General features: G+C 39.6%; 1 protein-coding gene across 2 annotated transcripts in view; it reads right to left on the bottom strand.

Annotated features, from left to right (window-relative positions):
• The window catches only part of ENOX1 (ecto-NOX disulfide-thiol exchanger 1), a 587,874-nt gene that overhangs the window by 391,673 nt on the left and 176,831 nt on the right, over positions 1-19,370 (bottom strand). The window lies entirely within an intron of this gene.

Here is a 19,370-nt window from a genome sequence, read left to right on the forward strand (position 1 = left end):
AGAACAATAACAAATAATCCAAATATTTATATGGAACCACAAAAACTCCAAATAGTCTCAGCAATCTTGAGAAAGAAGAACAAAGTTGGATGTATCACGCTACCTGTATCAAACTATACTACAAGACTATAGTAATCAAAACAGCATGGTATTGGCATAAAAATTGACATATAGATCAGTGGAACATAATAGAAAGTCCAGAAATAAATCCAGACCTATGTGATAACTTAATATTTGACAAAGGAGGGATAATGAGATAAAGACAGTGTCTTCAATAAATTGTGTCAGATAAAATGGACAGATAATATGCCCAAAATGAAACTGAATCACCTTCTTACACCATATACAAGAATAAACTCAAAATGGATTAAAGACTTAAATGTAATATTTTAAACCATAAAACTTCTAGAAGAAAACATAGGTAGTAAAATCTTGGACATTGTTCTTAGCAATATATTTTTTTCTGATATATCTCCTTGAGCAATGGAAACATGAGAAAAAAATAAACAAATGGAATTACATCAAACTAGAAAGATTTTGCATGGCAAAGTAAATCATCATCATAATGAAAAGAGAACTTCTGGAATGGGAGAAGATATTCACCAATGATGCATTTGATAAGGGGTTAATATCCTAAATTTATAAAGAACTCAGATAACAACAGAAAAATAAGCAACCCAATTAAAAGTGGGCAGAACACCTGAATAGACACCTTCCAAAGAGGACATACAGATGGCCAATAGACAGATGAAAAAATGCTCAAAGTCACTAATCATCAGAGAAATGCAAATCAAAACCACCATGAGAGATCACCTCACACCTGTCAGAATGGCTATCATCAATAAATCAATTGGGTCTCAAAAGACCTGTTGGCCCAGAAAGAAACTCACTACAGACTGATTCATTTGTCTGTAGTGAGTTTCTTTCGGTCAGCATAACCATTATTGCTTTTCTCATTTTCGGTTCTTACAAGTGTATTTCTAATAGCACATGATCTCACTCATCTAGGGGAAATAATGAACAACATAGACTGATGAACAAGAACAGATCCAGAAACAAGGAGGCATGGATCAGACTGTCAGGCCTCAGAGGGAGGGGAGGGAAGGGTGGGGGTAAAGGGGAGAGATCAACCAAAGGACTTGTGTGCATGCATATGAGCCTAACCAGTGGTTAAGGACAACAGGGGGGTGGGGGCATGCGTGGGGAGGGGTGTGGGATGGGAATGGGGGGGATGAGGACAAATATGTGATACCTTAATCAATAAAGAAATTTAAAAAACAACAACAACAACAAATGGTGGTGAGGATGTGGAGAAAAGGGAATCCTAATGCACTGTGGATGGGGATGCAGATTGGTATAATCACTATAGAAAACAGTGTGGAATTTCCTCAAAAAATTAACAATGGAATTGCCTTTGACCCAGTGATTACACTTAGGAGACTATATTGAAGAAACCCAAAACACTAATTTGAAAGAATAATTGTACCCCCATGTTCACTGCAGTGTTATTTACCATAGCCACGGTTTGGAAGCAGACCAAATCCCATCAGTAGATGAGCAGATAAAAAATGCAGTGCTACATTTACAAAATGGAGTAATACTCAGCTGTAAAAAGGGAGGAAATTTTACCCTTTGGAACACCATGGATGGACCTAGAGTCTATTATAAGAAGTGAAATAAGCCAGTTAGAAAAAGACAAATACTATTTTATTTCACTTATATGTGGAATCTAATGAACAAAATAAACAAACAAACAAAACTGAAACAGACTCATAGATACAGAGAACAGACTGACAGCTATCAGATGGAAGGGAAGTTAGGGGGCTGGGTGAAAAGGTGAAGGGATTAAGCAGTACAAATTTCTATTTGCAGAATAGCCACAGTGATGTAGATTATAGCATAAGGAATACAGTCAATAATGTTGAGATAAATATGTATGTGACCGACCAATCTGTAAGTACATGATTTTCTAAACACTTTGTTGTACTTCTGAAACTAATATAGAATAATATTGAATATGAGCCACAATTGGAAAATAAATTTACAAAGCTTAAAAAACATACTTCCAACCACAAGTGGTCCTAAATTATAAATGGCACTCTGTCTAGTACCCTCGTAGGTGTTTTGGTTGTGAAAATATACTGAGGACTCTGCTGGCCTTTACTACGTATAAGTCAGGGGATGCTAAACATCCTTCAATGCACATGACTGCCATTCTTCGTGAAAAATGGTCCTACCTAAAATGTCAGTAGGGGACACAGGGAGAAAACATGGGAACTGATTAAGAGCAGAAAATTATCTCTTTCAATTTGTGATAAACCAAGTGGAGAAAAAATACATAAAATACAGAATATTTGAATACCATAATTAAATGGCAGATCTACTTAGTATGTGTCATACCTGCACCCTGGAAACAGAAAAGATAACTGTCAAGTATCAATCAAACAGGCACAAAATCTGACACTGTATTATTTCACAAGTAAACCATCAACACATTCCCCTAAACAGAAACGTATAGCAATATTCTCTTAAAACAATGTGATAAAACTATCAATTATTAACAAAACTAAAAAAAATATGCCCTTTCTTCTGAAAATATTAAAACTCTCATAATTTTGGGGGTCAAGAAAAGGAAAACATCTAGAAAACAACAGTATTAAAAAACACACTACAGAATAGCTAAAGCAGTACTCAAAGGAAAATTCAGACTTAAAAAGTTTATTAATAAACAAGAAAGAATAAAAAATAAATTAAACATCCAAATTTGGAAGTTAAAAAAAATAAGTTATAGACAGTGGGGGAAAAAAGATTAATACACATAAGTATAAATTAATCAGAAGAAAGTATAGTAGATAAATAAATCAAAATGATAGTACTAAACAATTACCTAACCAAGTCAAAAGGGATGAGGAAGGAAGTTGATACAATTATACAAAGTAAGAAACAATATGAGGCAAATAATACAGGACATTTTTTAATCATAAATTTCTTTGCTCAATTATGTGCAAATAAATTTCAAAACTTGGGTAAAAGAGATAATTTTATAAAACATATTACTGGTATGCCAAAGTGTCTCCAGAAGAGAAAAAAGACCTAATCAGGTCGATTGCTAATTATTAAGCTGTTAAATAATTACCACCAAAACTGAACACACACACACACACACACACACACACACACACACACACTCCAAATGTTTTTGTGGTACAAATTGCCAAACTTTTAAAATAATAGATAACTCTAATATACCTTTGAAACTCTTCCACAGCACAAGGGAAAAAAGAGTAGGGTAAGTTTCTAAGTTCTTTTTACAAAGCAATAGTAATATAGATATCAAAACCAGACAGACTGCACCAAAAAAGAAATTATAGAGCAAACTCAGGAATGTCAATGCAAAAAGCCTAAACTAACTATTGGCAAATGCAATGCAATTTAAATAATACTATGCATAGCCAAACAGAGTTTATTTCAGGAATATAAAGAATAAGAAAAAGATTAAAAAATAAAAAGCCTTAAGAAGAAATCTGTCAATACCAAATTCCTCACTATAATATTCAGTGCCTTTTAGAGTATGATAGTTTTCCTTTCCACATTCATCCTACCACTCCAATGTTAGTCATTTAGTCTTCTGTGTACTTGTACAATTTTGCAAACTGAAGACTTATGAATAGTGGTTTTCCTTAAAATGTTACTGCATGTGCAGAGAATGAAAAGTTAGAATCTGAATTCTGCAGGGCTGTAGCCACGCCAGCCCCACTATCATCCCGCAGCCGGAATCATGGCAGCATGAAATGCACTCAAGCTCCAGACGAGAAACTCTAATTGCTTTCAGCCAGTGAGTAAGCTGACAGTAACAGACACTGCAGAAGCCAAAAAGGAGCTAAAACCGTCAATCTAAGGCATGGAGGTGGAATGAGTAAAGACGGCAGGATGGAATTGTTGGTTTCATTAGACAGTTGTTTTGGAAGCAAGTACTACACAAACACATACACACACATACTATACATACTTATCCTCTTCATATTTTCATTTTCTTAAAGCCCAAATGCTAGCCTGTATTCTAAAATTTCACTGAAAATGTATAAGCTCGTGAGAAGTAATAATGCAGTGCTTCAAATGTGTGTGCAATTTGCTATGAACAGCAGGGTCAACAGTCCTATCAGAATTGCACAAAGGTTTGCTACGAACAGAATATTAAACAGAGCAGAGACTATGGGGTTGAAAGTGAGAAATTGACATTAGGTTAGGATGGTACAAAAGTCCATATTCTAACCATTGTTGATATACTTTTTGAGAACTGGACTTTAAAAATAAACCTGTTATTCTGGGTACAATTTCAAAAGCAATTAAATGATAAATTTCTGGTTCATTCTGAATATAAGTGTTACAGTTTATTTTAAAACCATGTAAAATAAAGAAATGGACATACCCAGTACTGTCCTAATATGGCAATCTAATAGCTACTTTTTTTCCTGTTCATGTCGATCCATCCCTCCTTTTTTAGATTTGACACATTGCCTCGGTTTCCTCCTACTTTTTGGATGTTCCCTCATCTTCACAGACCCCCTTTTCTCCATCGGCCTGTATGTTTCAGTATTCCTCAGGCCTCCATATGCAGCCTTCATTTCATCTCATGTCATTTCAGATCTCACTATTCTTCAAGGTTCAACACTAAACCAAAATCAAAGTCTTATATCACCAAAATGTCTATCTCTGGATAAGAATCACATACCCACTGGCCCCAATTTATCAACCTCATGTGTATATAGTGAACTCACTTTGCTTCATCCCAACTGAGAGAGGCTGAATGATGGTCCCCCAAAGATGTCTACATCCTTAACTCCCAGAACCTTTTATTATGTTACCTCATCTGGCAAAGGGGATTATATAGGTGTGATTTGATTAAGGATTTTGGGATTACCCAGGTGGCCTCAATGTAGTCAAAAAGGTGCTTATGAGAAGGTGGCTGAAGAGACAGTATAAGAGTGATTAAATGTGAAGACTTTACTGACTGTTGCTGGTTTTAAAGATGGAAGGGGGCCATGAACAAAGAATGTAAACAGACTCTAGAAACTGAAAGAGACAAGGAAGGGTTTTCCCCTAGAGCAGTGGTTCTCAAATATCTGTGTTTTCCGATGGTCTTAGGCGACCCTGCTAGCGGTTCTCAACCTGTGGGTCGTGACAGAATATTAAACAGAGCAGAGACTATGGGGTCGTGACCCACAGGTTGAGAACCACTGCTGTAGAGCCTAAGACCATCGGAAAACACAGATATTTACATTACAATTCATTAACAGTAGCAAAATTACAGTTATGAAGTAGCAAGGAAAATAATTTTATGGTTGGGGGTCACCACAACATGAGGAACTGTATTAAAGGGTCGCGGCATTAGGAAGGTTGAGAACCACTGCCCTAGAGTATCTGAAAGGAGTACAGCTATGTTGGTGCCTTGATTTCAGCCCAATAAAACCCACTGCAGACTTATGACCTTTGGAATTATAAAATAATTTTGTATTATTTTAAGCCACTAAATTTGTGGTAATTTGTTATTGCATCAATGGGATACATAATAGCACCAATTCTCTTCCTACTCTAGGTACCACTTTGAAGCATCCTTAGGTTCACTGATCACTCTTGATAGCACTCTGCAACATGACTTGCCAAGACCTGCTGCCTCCTAAATTCTTTATGTTCCCTTCAACTCCATCTGTTCCTATCTCCATGGGTACTCTCGGAGACAGATCTGCATCCTGCCAGTCCTTACGAGTTTCCCTGCATCTACTCAGGCCACTGTCTCCCTATCCCAACTTGGGCAAGTTCCATTTGCAAATTGTCCTCAGATTTTTTTCAAGATACAAATCTGATAAAAAGTCTCAAGCAAAATAGCACACTTCTGACAACAGAAGGACAATTAAGTTTCTTTACTTGACAAAGAGGTCTTCGTATTTCAACACCCACGTAATCATCCAATTTTAATTTCTGCCCTTTGTCCAAACTTGGTGTTCTATCCTATCCACCATTCCATCCACACCTGGTACTTCATATTTACTCTATCTGTCTGTTCTCCCACAACTTGTCAACCTGGCAAACTCCTACATATTTTTCCTTACTAAGTCAACTCTATTGGCAGGCTCTTGACCATGAACTCCTCCATCTCTTTCTCCACAATACTTAGACCAGCCTTACTAGGAACAAATAGGAAAGACAAGCCTTCCCTTCTTAAGACCTCTGGCTTATGCCTGCTCTATCTTTCTCCTAATTTGGGCTCATGTTTAACCTTGAGAATTAACTCTGAAATATACCATACCCTCATACTCCTGTATTTTCTATGAGCAGGTGCTAGATTTGAGAAGTGGTACAAGAACAACCAGTTCTGGCATCATGGCTAAGAACTTCATCTAAAAAGATAGTATTAGGAGAAGAGGTACCTGTCAGTCCCAAATTTGCTATCGATAAAAACCCACTCAACACTACTCTTGTGTCACCCCTTTGCTTTCTTTTCTTGGTTATAAAGAAAGCCACTTTCTGTTCTCAGCATAGATAAATTTTTGTATTTTAAAATCCTTTTCATTCCTGTTCTCTGGCCCATCTCCAACTACCTAATATTGTGTTTAAAATATGGAGATGAAAATTAGACTGTAACATGGCTTTATCAATGTTGAGCACAGGGCATGGATTATTTATGGTCTTGAGTGGTACATTCTGGTTAATGCAATCCCAGGTCATGCTTGCCTTTCTGATAACAGCCCTATATTGCTGACTCATGTCCCAGGGTGACAGGGTGAGAATGGGTTTTTACCTGCAGAGTACTTATGTGTCAATTCCATTCTTTATGAGGACTAGGATAATCTATCAGCATTTTTTCCAGACTAATAAAAACCTCACACTTTTGCAAAGAACTGTCTGGTGCAGAATTACAGTTCATCCTGACTAGATGTTCTACTCTATAATTGAAACCATTTGAGTCGAATTAAAACCTCAGAAAGTTCTCTACTAGTTTTCTTCATTTATAAACATGTAATATATTAATGTAGGTAACAATTTGATTCAAAGTAAAAATAAATACACTTACGTATTTAACTATCATTGATACAACCTCATTATAGAAGCTATAAACACCAGAGATCATGATTTAGACAGACCATGTGGAAACAGTTTAGGGTTAGCCTCTGATTCCACTAACCACTGTGTATATTTTTCTTTTAAGCCTATAGTGAGAGAGACACAGTTAAGAACAGAGAACGCTTTTTCAGTTAATCTGCCTTTCTGATAAAGCAGTGGAATTGAGGCCCAAATTATGTTTTAAAGTGAAATGGGACAAGATTTAAAAAAAAAGTTCATCTTTAATTGACTCCTGGCAAAAAGAAAATCTCAATCCAGATTACATTTCTATTATTTTATTAAACTAGTGGCCCAGTGCACGAAATTCATGCATGGGAGGGGGTTCCCTCAGCCCAGTCTGCACCGCTCCAATCAGGGACCCCTTGGGGGATGTCCAACCACAATCTGGGACTGCTGGCTCCTAACCACTCACCTGCCTGCCTACCTGATCACCCCTAACTGCCCTCCCCTGCCGGCCTGATCTTGCCCCCAACTGCTCTCCCTGCTGGCCTGATCTCGCCCCTAACTGCCTCTGCCTGCCTGATCACCCCTAACTGCCCTCCCTTGCCAGCCTGATCTCACCCCAACTGCCCTACCTTGCCATCCTGATCTCGCCCCCAACTATCCTCCCCTGCCAGCCTGGTTGCCCCCAACTACCCTCCCCTGCCAGCCTGATCTCGCCCCCAACAGCCCTACCCTGCCAGCCTGATCTCGCCCCCAACTGCCCTCCCCTGCTGGCCTGATCACCCCTAACGGCCTCTGCCTTGGCCCCCACCACCATGGCTTTGTCCGGAAGGAAGTCAGATGTCCAGAAGATGTATAGTTGACCCAGTCTAATTAGCATATTACCCTTTTAGTAGTATAGATAGATTATATAGGATAGGATTGCTTAAATGGGGCGGGGGGAGCCTTTTTCATCAGGAGGAGATGCTCTTGGCAGACAAAAATACATAATCCCTATATCTGGACTGATAGCCAGCCATATGCACTATACGGTCATTAAAAAATTGAACTGCTTTCTTACACCTTACACCAAACAGCTATTGCCCTTAAAACTCCTCCTCAGCTCCCACCTTAGGTTCTGCCTTAGCAGTTCACCCAGATTAGGTTCTGATTGGTCAGTTTCTATGCCAATCAGCATCAAAAGCTCCACCTCCTAGGCAGCCATTGGCTCCTTGCACTTCACCCAGATTAGGTTCTGATTGGTCATTTTCTATGCCAATCAGTGTCAAAAGCTCAGCCTCCTAAGCAGCCATTGGCTCTTCTCATAGTTCACCCAGATTTGGTCCTGATTGGTCGGTTTCTATGCCAGTCAGAGTCTCTGGGCCTATCAACGGGCCTGATCAGAGAGGCAGGGCTGATCAGCAGCCCCAGTGGAGGCCCGAGAGAAAGAGAGGCGTGGCTGCTGGCCAGGCCCTGAGAGAAAGAGAGAGGCAAGGGCTGATCAACAGCAGCCACAGAGGCTACGTATCAGACCTGCTTCTCTCTCCAGACCTCTCTTCAGGCCTGATTTGCAGCCCACTCAGCAGTCAGTGCTGGGTCGTGCGCCCACAGCGGTGGGCAGTGAGTGCTGGGTTGCCCCAGCAACCCAGCACTGACTTCCAGTCAGTCGAGCCATCAGTCATTTTGGATGTTACAGACCCTGGGTTTTTATATATTAGGATTAGTTCATTTTTCTCATATTAACCTGATAAAACTGAAGCATATATATTTAAAATTTTTACATACTTTACTAGTTTAATATTATCTCATTAAAACAAGATATAAAGTGGGTGCATTTAGAGTGAAAAAACCTGGATCATTCACTATTAAATCAAAAACTCATTATCCCTCCAGATCTTCATTTCTTTTATTCAGTAATGCTGATCTGTATTCATACCAATGTTTAATATCTTCTTTCCTCTGCTGTCAGCATGGCTGAGCAATCCACACTACACTTAATAGAGTAACAAATAAGAATAAGATCCAAATGCAAACCTGTGATGTAGACAGTATAACCAGTGGAACAGAGCCTAGCACTCCGGTGTAGAAAAAGTGGGGTTGAAGCATGAGTCTGAAAGTCTTCTTTGAGCGGCATTTCCCACACCTTCTAGAGGTGTGCCTTCTGAGCTGTAGTTTAGCTCATCAGTGCAGGAGACTGACTGCACCAGTTTCAAAATTCAGTCCTACCATGGAAATTTTACTCAGAATTTCAATAAATAAAGAACAAAAACAGTGGTACTTTGTTGGTGCAGATGTGTGGATCCAGGATCTTGCTCACTCTAACTCTCCATTTCCATCCCACACCCAGAGCAAAATTTTAAAACCAATGAATGAGAATTAAAAAAGCAAAACTGCAATGAATGAGATTGAAATACGGCTGTTTCTGATACTAAAGTCTCCGTGTCTCCTAACTATAATGCAATTTTCTTGCCCTTAAAGGCATATCTAAGAGGTCCCATCCACAAATTCTGCCAAAGCATTACGTGATAATCATGATTTCAGCTAATAAAAGTCTAAGGTAAAGTCCAAGGAGCCTTTTAAGTCAAAAGACCAGGTGTGGCTTTGAAGCCCTCCCCATAACCCGCATATCTGCCAGGCGACACCTCTCGCAGCTCCCCTGCCACCACACAGTTCCACGATGGAGGTGACTGGAGGAGCGGCCTGCAGACCACTTCAAAAGGCTTCCTGGAGCCTCTTCCAGACAGCTAATCACTCCCAATTATCCCAATGCTCTGTATATGTTTTTCATGGTGTATGGTCAGCAAGTTTTCAAGCATTCATCTTACTGGGAAAAACCATTTCAACATCTTTTTGATTAGATATGAAATGTGTAAGGAATTCAAGAAAGTGTGCCAGTACAACTTCTTGTAATTAGATAACCATTTAAATATGAGTGACTTCTGGATTTACTAGTAAGACTTGTTACTATATGTCAGCTGATCCATGTTTCTAAAACATTCAGCCCTTAGAAACACAACTGAGTATATATGCAATATTTTAGAATCTTGAGCATCTGGGACAGGTAACAATGTGTGATTAAGTAACTTAAGGGAACATTCATGTGGTTTTATTCATAGATGATTTAAAATACTATCACTGTTTGCTCTGGCCAGTAGCTCAGTTGGTTAGAGCATCATCCCCATATGACAAAGTTGTGCATTCAATCCCTGGTCAGGGCACATACAAGAATTAACCAATGAATACATAAATAAGTGGACCAACAAATCAATCTTTCTCTCCCCCTCCCTTCCTACCTCTCTTCCTCCCTCCTTCCATCTCTAAAATAAATAAATAAATAAATTTAATACTATCACTGTTTTAATAAAAACACATGCACAGAATGAAAAACAAAATTCTAGTAAATAAACATTAAGAATCAGGCCATTTGATTTACTCCTATAATAACAGAACATCAATATCTATTAGTACGTGATTTAAATTAATTATTCACAATTAGTTTGGTTGAATTTTTGTTTTTTACATCAGTATGCAAAACTTATTGGTATAGTTTATTCTATGCTAAAAATTCTATCTTAAAATATATTATGGGAGGAAGAAAGGAAGGAAGGGAGGGAGGGAGGGAGGGAGGGAGGGAAGGAGGGAGGGAGGGAGGGAGGAGAGCAGAAAGAAGGGGAGGAGATGGGAAGAAAGGGGAGGGGAGGGAGAGGTGAATTAGACTTTTGCTAAAGACAGCCTACAGGAGTCAAATAAGCCAACTCAAGGTGCACTGATACTTGTCAGATTGCTAACCTTCCCTGCAGAGAAAAGGTTCTGAAAACATTAATATTCATCACAAACTCTCCTAAAGTCAAATTTGGAGCTGATAAAGTCAATAATTCTTCAGCAGTCTGAAAATCAGTTTCAAGTATGAGCTGCTAATAATTATTCCTTTGCCAGGAATAATTTTGTACCCATACAAAAACAATGTCAGAAATTTTTAAGTTCTACTACATATCATATATAACTGAATTTCTCAAAGATGTCAGTAACTATTATAATAGTCGTTCAGTAATAATTTTTGGCTAGTGCTTCATATATTAACTGAATAAATATCAACTACTTTCAAGAACTGCCAGTGTAATTGGATTAACATTTTTATATAAATTATTTTAGAGTAGAACAACAGTCTAGCATCTAATAAAGATTGTTTCCTGGAGTATTTACCTTCCTGTGGATTTTTTTTTTATTGTTTTGCTGGCAATAAGGGATTCTATTATTTTAACCAAAATGTATCTCCAGGTATATTTTCAGAGAGAAGGACCAGAATGAAGAAACAACTCTATAGCTTTATCTACTGATGGGATTAGTAATAAAATAATTTGGAGATGGGGTGAGTGGAGAGAGAGTGAGTCTGAGAGACAGCTGTGGGAAGGCCCTTCCAAGTCCCTGGGGAAGCTGGTAATGCCCCAACTTTGTGGCTTCCCCTCAACTCCCAGGAGAAGGGAATTAAGGAGAAGCTACAGAGAGTGTCCCCTACTCAGCAGGAATCAGAGCGGGTGAGAGGCAGCCTCACCCTTGAGGACCCATTTGGATTTGTAATTCTATTATTGCCACTATCCCACCCTCCCCCTGACACACACAGGCACCCCCTTTGAAACAATTCATTAGCCGTCCTTCAGGGGAAGGTTTGGACTATTTAAACTCAATTCATAGGAGGGTGCTCAGTAAGTATTGGTTTCCTGAACTCCTCTTCTTTCCATTATCAAATATAGGACTTGTTTTGCACAGAGAAAGTTGAGTGATAGAGCTGAGAGGCACAGTGAAACTGGAGGTTCAGCCAGTTGAATCCTTTTGGGGTTTTGGACTGGTGTCCAATTCTCCTATCCTCTAGGTCTAGTGATATCTACAAGGTCAGCCAGTAGATGTTCCTCCATAAAAGCCATTCTCTCCTACTGAGCCTCATGCCCACCAAGCTCCATTTGTGCTTGGCTGGTTAAAAACATGTGGAACTGCACGAAAATAAGGCAGAAGAAATTCTCCCAAGATGCACAGATAATCTGTTCCTTCAGATGTATCTCCTCCCTTTGCAACCTGAAATGCAGTATCTAGGAATGTGGTAAAACTTTGCATACAGGATTTTAATTGTCAAAAACTGTGAATGGCAGTGATGAAAACAGCAACTGGTTTGGGTTTACAAACAGAGGTCAAGGACTTCTTTTCACATGCACTGTTAGCTAGACTGTGTGTGCCTGGTATAACAGTGAATACACACACACACACACACACACACACACACACACACACACACAATGCATATATCCAAGCACTCCTCAAAACATCATTTAAATAAGAATTGTTATCCTATATAATAAAGAGGTAATATGCAAATTGACCCTCACACCCTCACAAGATGACTGCCTACGACCAAACCGGCAGGGGGGTTAGTGAGGGACGACCAAACGACTGAACAAGCAGGCTGTGTGGGGGGACCAGGCTGGCGGGGGGGGCAGTTGGGTGCAACCAGGCCAGCGGGAGGGGGGGGGCAGTAAGAGGTGACCATGCCAGCAGGAGGGCAGTTAAGAGTGACCAGGCTGGCAGAGGGGGGCAGTTAGGAGCGACCAGGCCAGCAGTTGGGGGTGACCTGGCCAGCAGCAGGGGGCAGTTGGGGCGACCAGGCTGGCAGGGGGGGCAGTTAGGGGCGATCAGGCTGGCACGCAGAGGCAGTGAGGTGTGATCAGGCCAGCGGGCGGGGGGGGGGGGGGCAGTTAGGGGTGACCAGGCAAGCAGGCAGGTGAGCGATTAGGAGCCAGCGGTCCAGGATTGTGAGAGGGATGTCCGACTGTTGGTTTAGGACTGATCCCCAGGATCGGGCCTAAACTGGCAGTTGGACATCCCCCAAGGGGTCCAGATTGGAGAGGGTACAGGCTGGGCTGAGGGGACGACCCCCTCCCCCATGCACGAATTTCATGCACTGGGCCTCTAGTCTATATAATAAAAGCCTAAGCAACTGTTACGGTGAAACGACCAGAACAACCAGTCACTATGATGCGCACTGACCACCAGGGGGCAGACGCTCAATGCAGGAGCTGCCCCCTGGTGGTCAGTGCGCTCCCACCAGAAGCCGGGCTCACAGCTGGCAAGCACAGCACTAAGGAGCAGCAAGCAGGTGGGTGGTAAGGAGCAAGGGGTCCTGGGCTGCAAGAGGGCGCAGGCCAGGCTGAGGGGTTCCCCCCCCCCCAGTGCATGAATTTCGTGCACCAGGCCTCTAGTATTTGTATAAAACAATGTATTTGAAAAGTATAGGCAATGTATCAACAATTCCTAAATTATCCTTTTGCTTATTTAGTACTTCAATACAAAAAGCTAATTAGTATTTTGTTGCAGTTGTAAGAAGAGGGGGCTGAGGCTGCTATAGGACTCACAGTATCTAATCTTTGGCATACAAAGGAGGTGGTTAGGATATGCCAGGCTCTGTATTGCCTCCCATTTATTATTTCACGACAACCCTGGAAAGTAGGTATTATTATCTCCATTTTATAAATGAAGAAACAAAGGTTGAGAGAGTTTACATAACTTCCCATGGTCCCATTGCTAACTATTAATAGAGAAGAGCCAATATTCAAACCCAGGCCTAACTCTGAGTCTTATACTTGAGCCTACAATACTATTTATTGGGAGATGCTGTATGGAGGCCATGAAGGTGCCCTGTTTCAGTCTCCCTTCAAGAGAACCTGTTGCAGGGAGCAGAGCTGATGAACAGCTTCTGCATCTTTGCATCCACCGTGGCTTTCCTCTGAGACCATGATTCCCTGGGGTTTCTCTCAGCCCATGTGTGAGCATGGTGGATACCAGAATTGATCCATTCGCCCAAGAACTGGGATTCCTTCAAAGTTGTGCTTTCCAATTCAATAGCCACTAGCCACATTTAACTACTGAGCACCGGGCATGTGGGTAGTGTCACTAAGAAACTGAATGTTTAATTTCATTTCATGTTAATTATTTTACATCTAAATAGTCCCAAATGGCTATTGGCTACCATACGGGATAACACAGACACAGAACACTTCTACCACTGCAGGCAGTTCTATTAAACTACACTGCCCTGAAAGGGAAACTTTTGCTTAAACAGATCATCGGGCTAAACTCTGTACAGATCCAAAAGGGAGGTAAAATTACTTACCTCAGAGGCACTTGCCTTTGAAACTGTTATCTCAGAAGAACCTGCAGACACAGGGAATGTTATCAGGGGTGAAGGAGCAGTGGGCATGGACCTCGGATTGTTACCACTATAATTAGCAAGTTATTAATATTAATATTAGAAAGAAAGCAAAAGGGAGGCCAGGCATGAGAAGCATGGCCATCTGGGCAGCTTCACCAGGAAGCTGCAACTTCACACTCCCCAGGGAACCACTGGACCATTTTCCGCAGATCACTGGGGGAAGGGGTCCAACAAAGTGGAGATGGACACCTGCACAGTAAAATTGGGGTGACACAGGGAAGATGCTTGCCGTTCAGTCAAACCTGGGAACAGAGATAATTGGCCAGAGGGCGGAGTCACTACAAGTGCACAAAATCTTAGAAGGCTAACATCTACGGATGAAGGAATTCTCTCTTGTTCCTCTGACTTTGCTCCTACTTCCTTGCACTCAACTATGTTCCCACCATGATGCCATGCGGCCCTAGAAGCCTTATGACGCATGGCCATGCGGCTCCCCACGCAATGAACTGCAGCTGGGAACACAAGCTAAGCTAGCCTGATGCCGGACTGGACTGTGCAAAGATGGAGCAGAAGCCCTGGATGCTGGCTTTAATCCTAGCTCTGCTGATGACAAAATGAACTTTTTCCTTGACAGGACAGAGGGAGATGGGACCTTGGGAACTCAGGGGTTTAATTCCATGAAAATAAGTATCACTCATTCTCCCATGTGAGTATCAGAAAATTCCTTTTCTCATGACAGTGCAAGAAGCCCACTTCCACTGGCAACTGGTGGGGATATGGAGGACACCCCACAAATAATAAATGACTCAGAGATACCCCTTTTCTCTGGGACTAGACGCATAACTAGAGAAAGAAATGGAGAGTAGCATACCTAGGTCAGAATGGGGTTTAATGGATTTTGTGTGGCTTATTGAGTGAGAAGGGAAAGTAGAATCCAAATGAAGTTAAGGCCTAGGAAGAACAGAGTTTTATGAAGTAATGCCTGGTGGAGGGAATTCCTTTTTTTTTTTTTTTCTTTTTTCATCAGTTTCTCTTATGCTCTTCTTTCTCTTTGATTATTTGACTCTAATCTTCTTATTAAAAACACACCTTATTCTCCCTTATCTCTTTCACCCTCCAGTCACCATAAAATATTTAACTCAATAAATATTTTATTCCTTTTATACATTAGACTTTTATGTTCATTGTTCTTTATACAGATTATTGAACATTAAATATTTTCTTTCTCAAAATGAGTTAACTGCTCTTTTTAACATGTATTATGGCCCTCAGTTAACACTTTTTCATAGCGTCATGGAGTCAATGGCAAGGAGAGGTTATACTTTTTACCTTCATCAGAGGTATTTTCACGGGAAAATATTGGTTAACATTAACTTTCTTGTATGGAATAAAAATAAAACACTTGTGAAAGTCAAATGCACTTATAAAATACGTATATACAATTTTACTTACCAAAGAGCTATAATCAAGGCAAAGGTCTTTTCTTAAAACAATCAACTTTAGGAGCTACTTGCAGATTAAGTGTCTGTTCTTTACCAGGCATTAGCCTGAATTGGTACTCGAACTATAATATGAGAAAATAAAAGATTCCCATAGACTGTTTTAAATTCTGTAGTCTCAATTACCAGGCATGCTCTTATTAACTGGTTCTATGAATTCATCTTCAGAATGTGTGGAATTAATACATTTATCTGGAGAAGTAAGTGAGTATTCATATATAGCTTAAAAATACAAACTTCAGAAACACAGATGTTCTACCAGATTCTCACTTGCTCACTCCGAGCTAAATTCAACCTCTGAGCTTTAAAAAGATTTTCTAAACTGTTAAAGAAAAAAAAAATAATAAATGACATTATACATTAACATCTGGCTCTGTCACCATTTAGGGCATGTTATTATAGACATTAAACATCTGGGGCGGGGGGAGGACGTATTTGGCAGCTTCTGTCTACCATGACAACTCAAGCATACTGTCTCTCAAAAAGTTCAGTCTCTGCTCAGCTCATCTACTATTTTTGTTTGTTTGTTTGTTTAAAGTATGACATATGTCTCTTTTTTCCCTGACTGACCCTTCCCTGGCCACTCCCACCCCCCAGGATAAGCCCCCACTTCCCCAGTGTCTGTGTCCATTGGTTATGCTAATGTGCATGCATACCAGTCCTTTGGTTGATCTCTTACCCCCACCTCCAACCTTTCCCTGCCTTCCCTCTGATGTTGAATGGTCTGTTCGGTGTTTCTTTGTCTCTGGAACTATTTTTGTTCATCAATTTATGTTGTTCATTATTCTCACATAAGAGTGAGATTATGTGATATTTATCTTTCTCCAACTGATTTACTTCGCTTAGCATAATGCTCTCTGGGTCCATCCATGCTGTTGCTAAAGGTAAAAGTTCCTTCTTTTTTTGCAGCAGCGTAGTATTCCATTGTGTAGATGTACCACTGTTTTTTAATCCACTCATCTGCTGATGGACACTTAGGCTGTTTCCAAATTTTAGCTATTGTAAATTGTGCTGCTATGAACATAGGGGTGCATATGTCCTTTCTGATTGGTGTTTATGATTTCTTGAGATATATTCCTAGAAGTGGGATTACTGGGTCGAATGGGAATTTCATTTTTAATTTTTTGAGGAATCTCCATACTGTTTTCCACAGTGGCTGCACCAGTCTGCATTCCCACCAGCAGTGCAAGAGGGTTCCTTTTTCTCCACATCCTCACCAGCACTTGTCATTTGTTGATGATAGCCATTCTGACAGGTGTGAGATGGTACCTCATTGTTGTTTTGATTTGCATCACTCAGATGATTAGTGACTTTGAGCATGTTTTCATATGTCTCTTGGACTTCTGTATGTCCTCTTTCAAAAGGCGTCTATTTAGGTCCTTTGCCCATTTTTGATTGGATTGTTTATCTGCCTTTTGTTAAGTTGTATGAGTGCCCTATAAATGTTGGAGATTAAACCCTTATCGGTGATAACATTGGCAAATCTGTTCTCCCATGCATTGGGTTTCTTTGTTGTTTTGTTGATGGTTTCTTTTGCTGTGCAGAAGCTTTTTACTTTGATGTAGTACCATTTGTTTATTTTCTCCTTAGTTTCCATTGCCCTATAAGCTGTATCGGTAAAGATATTCCTTCGACACATGTCTGATATATTGCTGCCTATGGAGTCTTCTAAGATTTTAATGGTTTCCCGTCTTATGTTTAAGTCCTTTATCCTTTGAGTTTATTTTTGTGTATGGTGTAAGTTGGTGAACTAGTTTCATTTTTTTGCATGTACATGACCAAATTTCCCATCATCATTTACTGAAAAGTCTGTCTTGACTCCATTGTATGCTCTTGCATCCTTTGTCAAATATTAATTAAGCATAATGGTTTAGGTCGATTTCTGGGTTCTCTGTTCTGTTCCATTGTTCTATATGTCTGTTCTTGTCCCAGTACCAGGCAGTTTTGAGAACAGCGACTTTGTAATACAGCTTGATATCTGGTATTGTAATCCCTCCAACTTTGTTCTTCTTTCTCAGGATTACTATGGCTATTCGGGTCTTTTTTTATCCACATGAATTTTTGGGGAGTTTGTTCTAGGTCTGTGAAATATGCCCTTGGTATTTTAATGGGTATTGCATTGAATCTATAAATTGCTTTGGATACTATGGATATTTTAATGATGTTGATTCTACCAATCCATGAGCATGGTATATTCTTCCATTTGTGTATGTCTTCCTCTATCTCTTTTTCAACATCCTGTAGTTTCCCGAGTACAGTTTTTTTACCTCCTTAGCTAAGTTTATTCCTAGGTATCTTAATTTTTTTGTTGCAATGGTAAAAGGGATTTTTTAAATTTTTTTCTTTCTGTGAGTTCATTATTGGTGTATAAAAAAGCCATAGATGTCTGGATGTTAATTTTGTATCCTGCTATATTGCCGAATTCACTTATTAAGTCTAGTCATTTTTTTGATGGAGTTTTTAGGGTTTTCTATGTATAATATCATGTCATCTGGTTTTGGAATTAAGGTAATGCTGGCTTCATAGAAATAGCTGTGTCTTCCTCTTGAATTTTTTGGAATAGTCTGAGGAGGATAGGTTTTAGTTCTTTTTTGAATGTTTGGTGGAACTCCCCTATGAAGCCATCTGGACCAAGGCTTTTGTTGGCTGGAAGATTTTTGATTACTGCTTCAATTTCATCAGTAGTTATCGGCCTATTCATGATTTTTTTTTTATTCTTCCTGATTGAGATTTGGAAGCTTTTTTTTTTCTAAGAATATTTCCATTTCCTCTAAGTTGTCCAGTTTGTTGGAGTAGAGTTGTTCATAGTATTTTTTTATAATCCTTTGTATTTCTTTGGGATTTTTTGTTACTTCACCTCTTTCATTTCTGATTTTGTTTATGTGCGTCCTCTCTCTTTGTTTCTTGGTGAGCCTGGCTAGAGGTTCATCAATCTTGTTTATCCTTTCAAACAACCAATTCTTGGTTTTATTGATCTTTTGTATTGTTTATTTTGGTCTCTATGTTGTTTATTTCTGCCCTGATCTTTATTATCTCCTTCCTTCTGGATACTGTGGGCTTTTCTTGTTGCTCTTTTTCTAATTCTTTAAGTTGCAGGGTCAGATAATTTATTACCTTTTTTTTCTTGTTTTTTGTTTGTTTGTTTGTGTTTGTTTTTTTGTGTGTTTTTTTAGGTAGGCTTGTAGAGCTATGAGCTTCCCTCTCAGGACTGCTTTCATTGTGTCCCATAGATTTTGTATTGTTGTGTTTTCATTGTCATTTGTTTCCAGGAAGCTTTTTATTTCTTCTTTGATCTCTTTGTTAACCCAATCATTGTTTAACAGCATGCTATTTAGGGTTTTATTTTTTCACTGTTTTTATTGTAGTTGATTTGTAATTTTCTGCCATTGTGATCTGAGAAGATGCTTGATATGATTTCTATCTTCTTGAATTTGAAGAGACTTTGCTTGTGTTCCAATATGTGGTCTATCTTTGAAAATGTCCCATGTGCACTTGAGAAGAATGTATATTCTGTAGCTAGCTCATCTACTTTTAACACCTCTACAGTCCTTTCATTTTTATTCCACAAGCTGAGTAGAATCATTTTAAAACACCAATCATCACAGTAAGTAATCTTTATGTGTAGTAAG

This window comes from Cnephaeus nilssonii (assembly GCF_951640355.1).
Source record: "Cnephaeus nilssonii genome assembly, chromosome: 8".
Lineage (NCBI taxonomy): Eukaryota > Metazoa > Chordata > Mammalia > Chiroptera > Vespertilionidae > Cnephaeus > Cnephaeus nilssonii.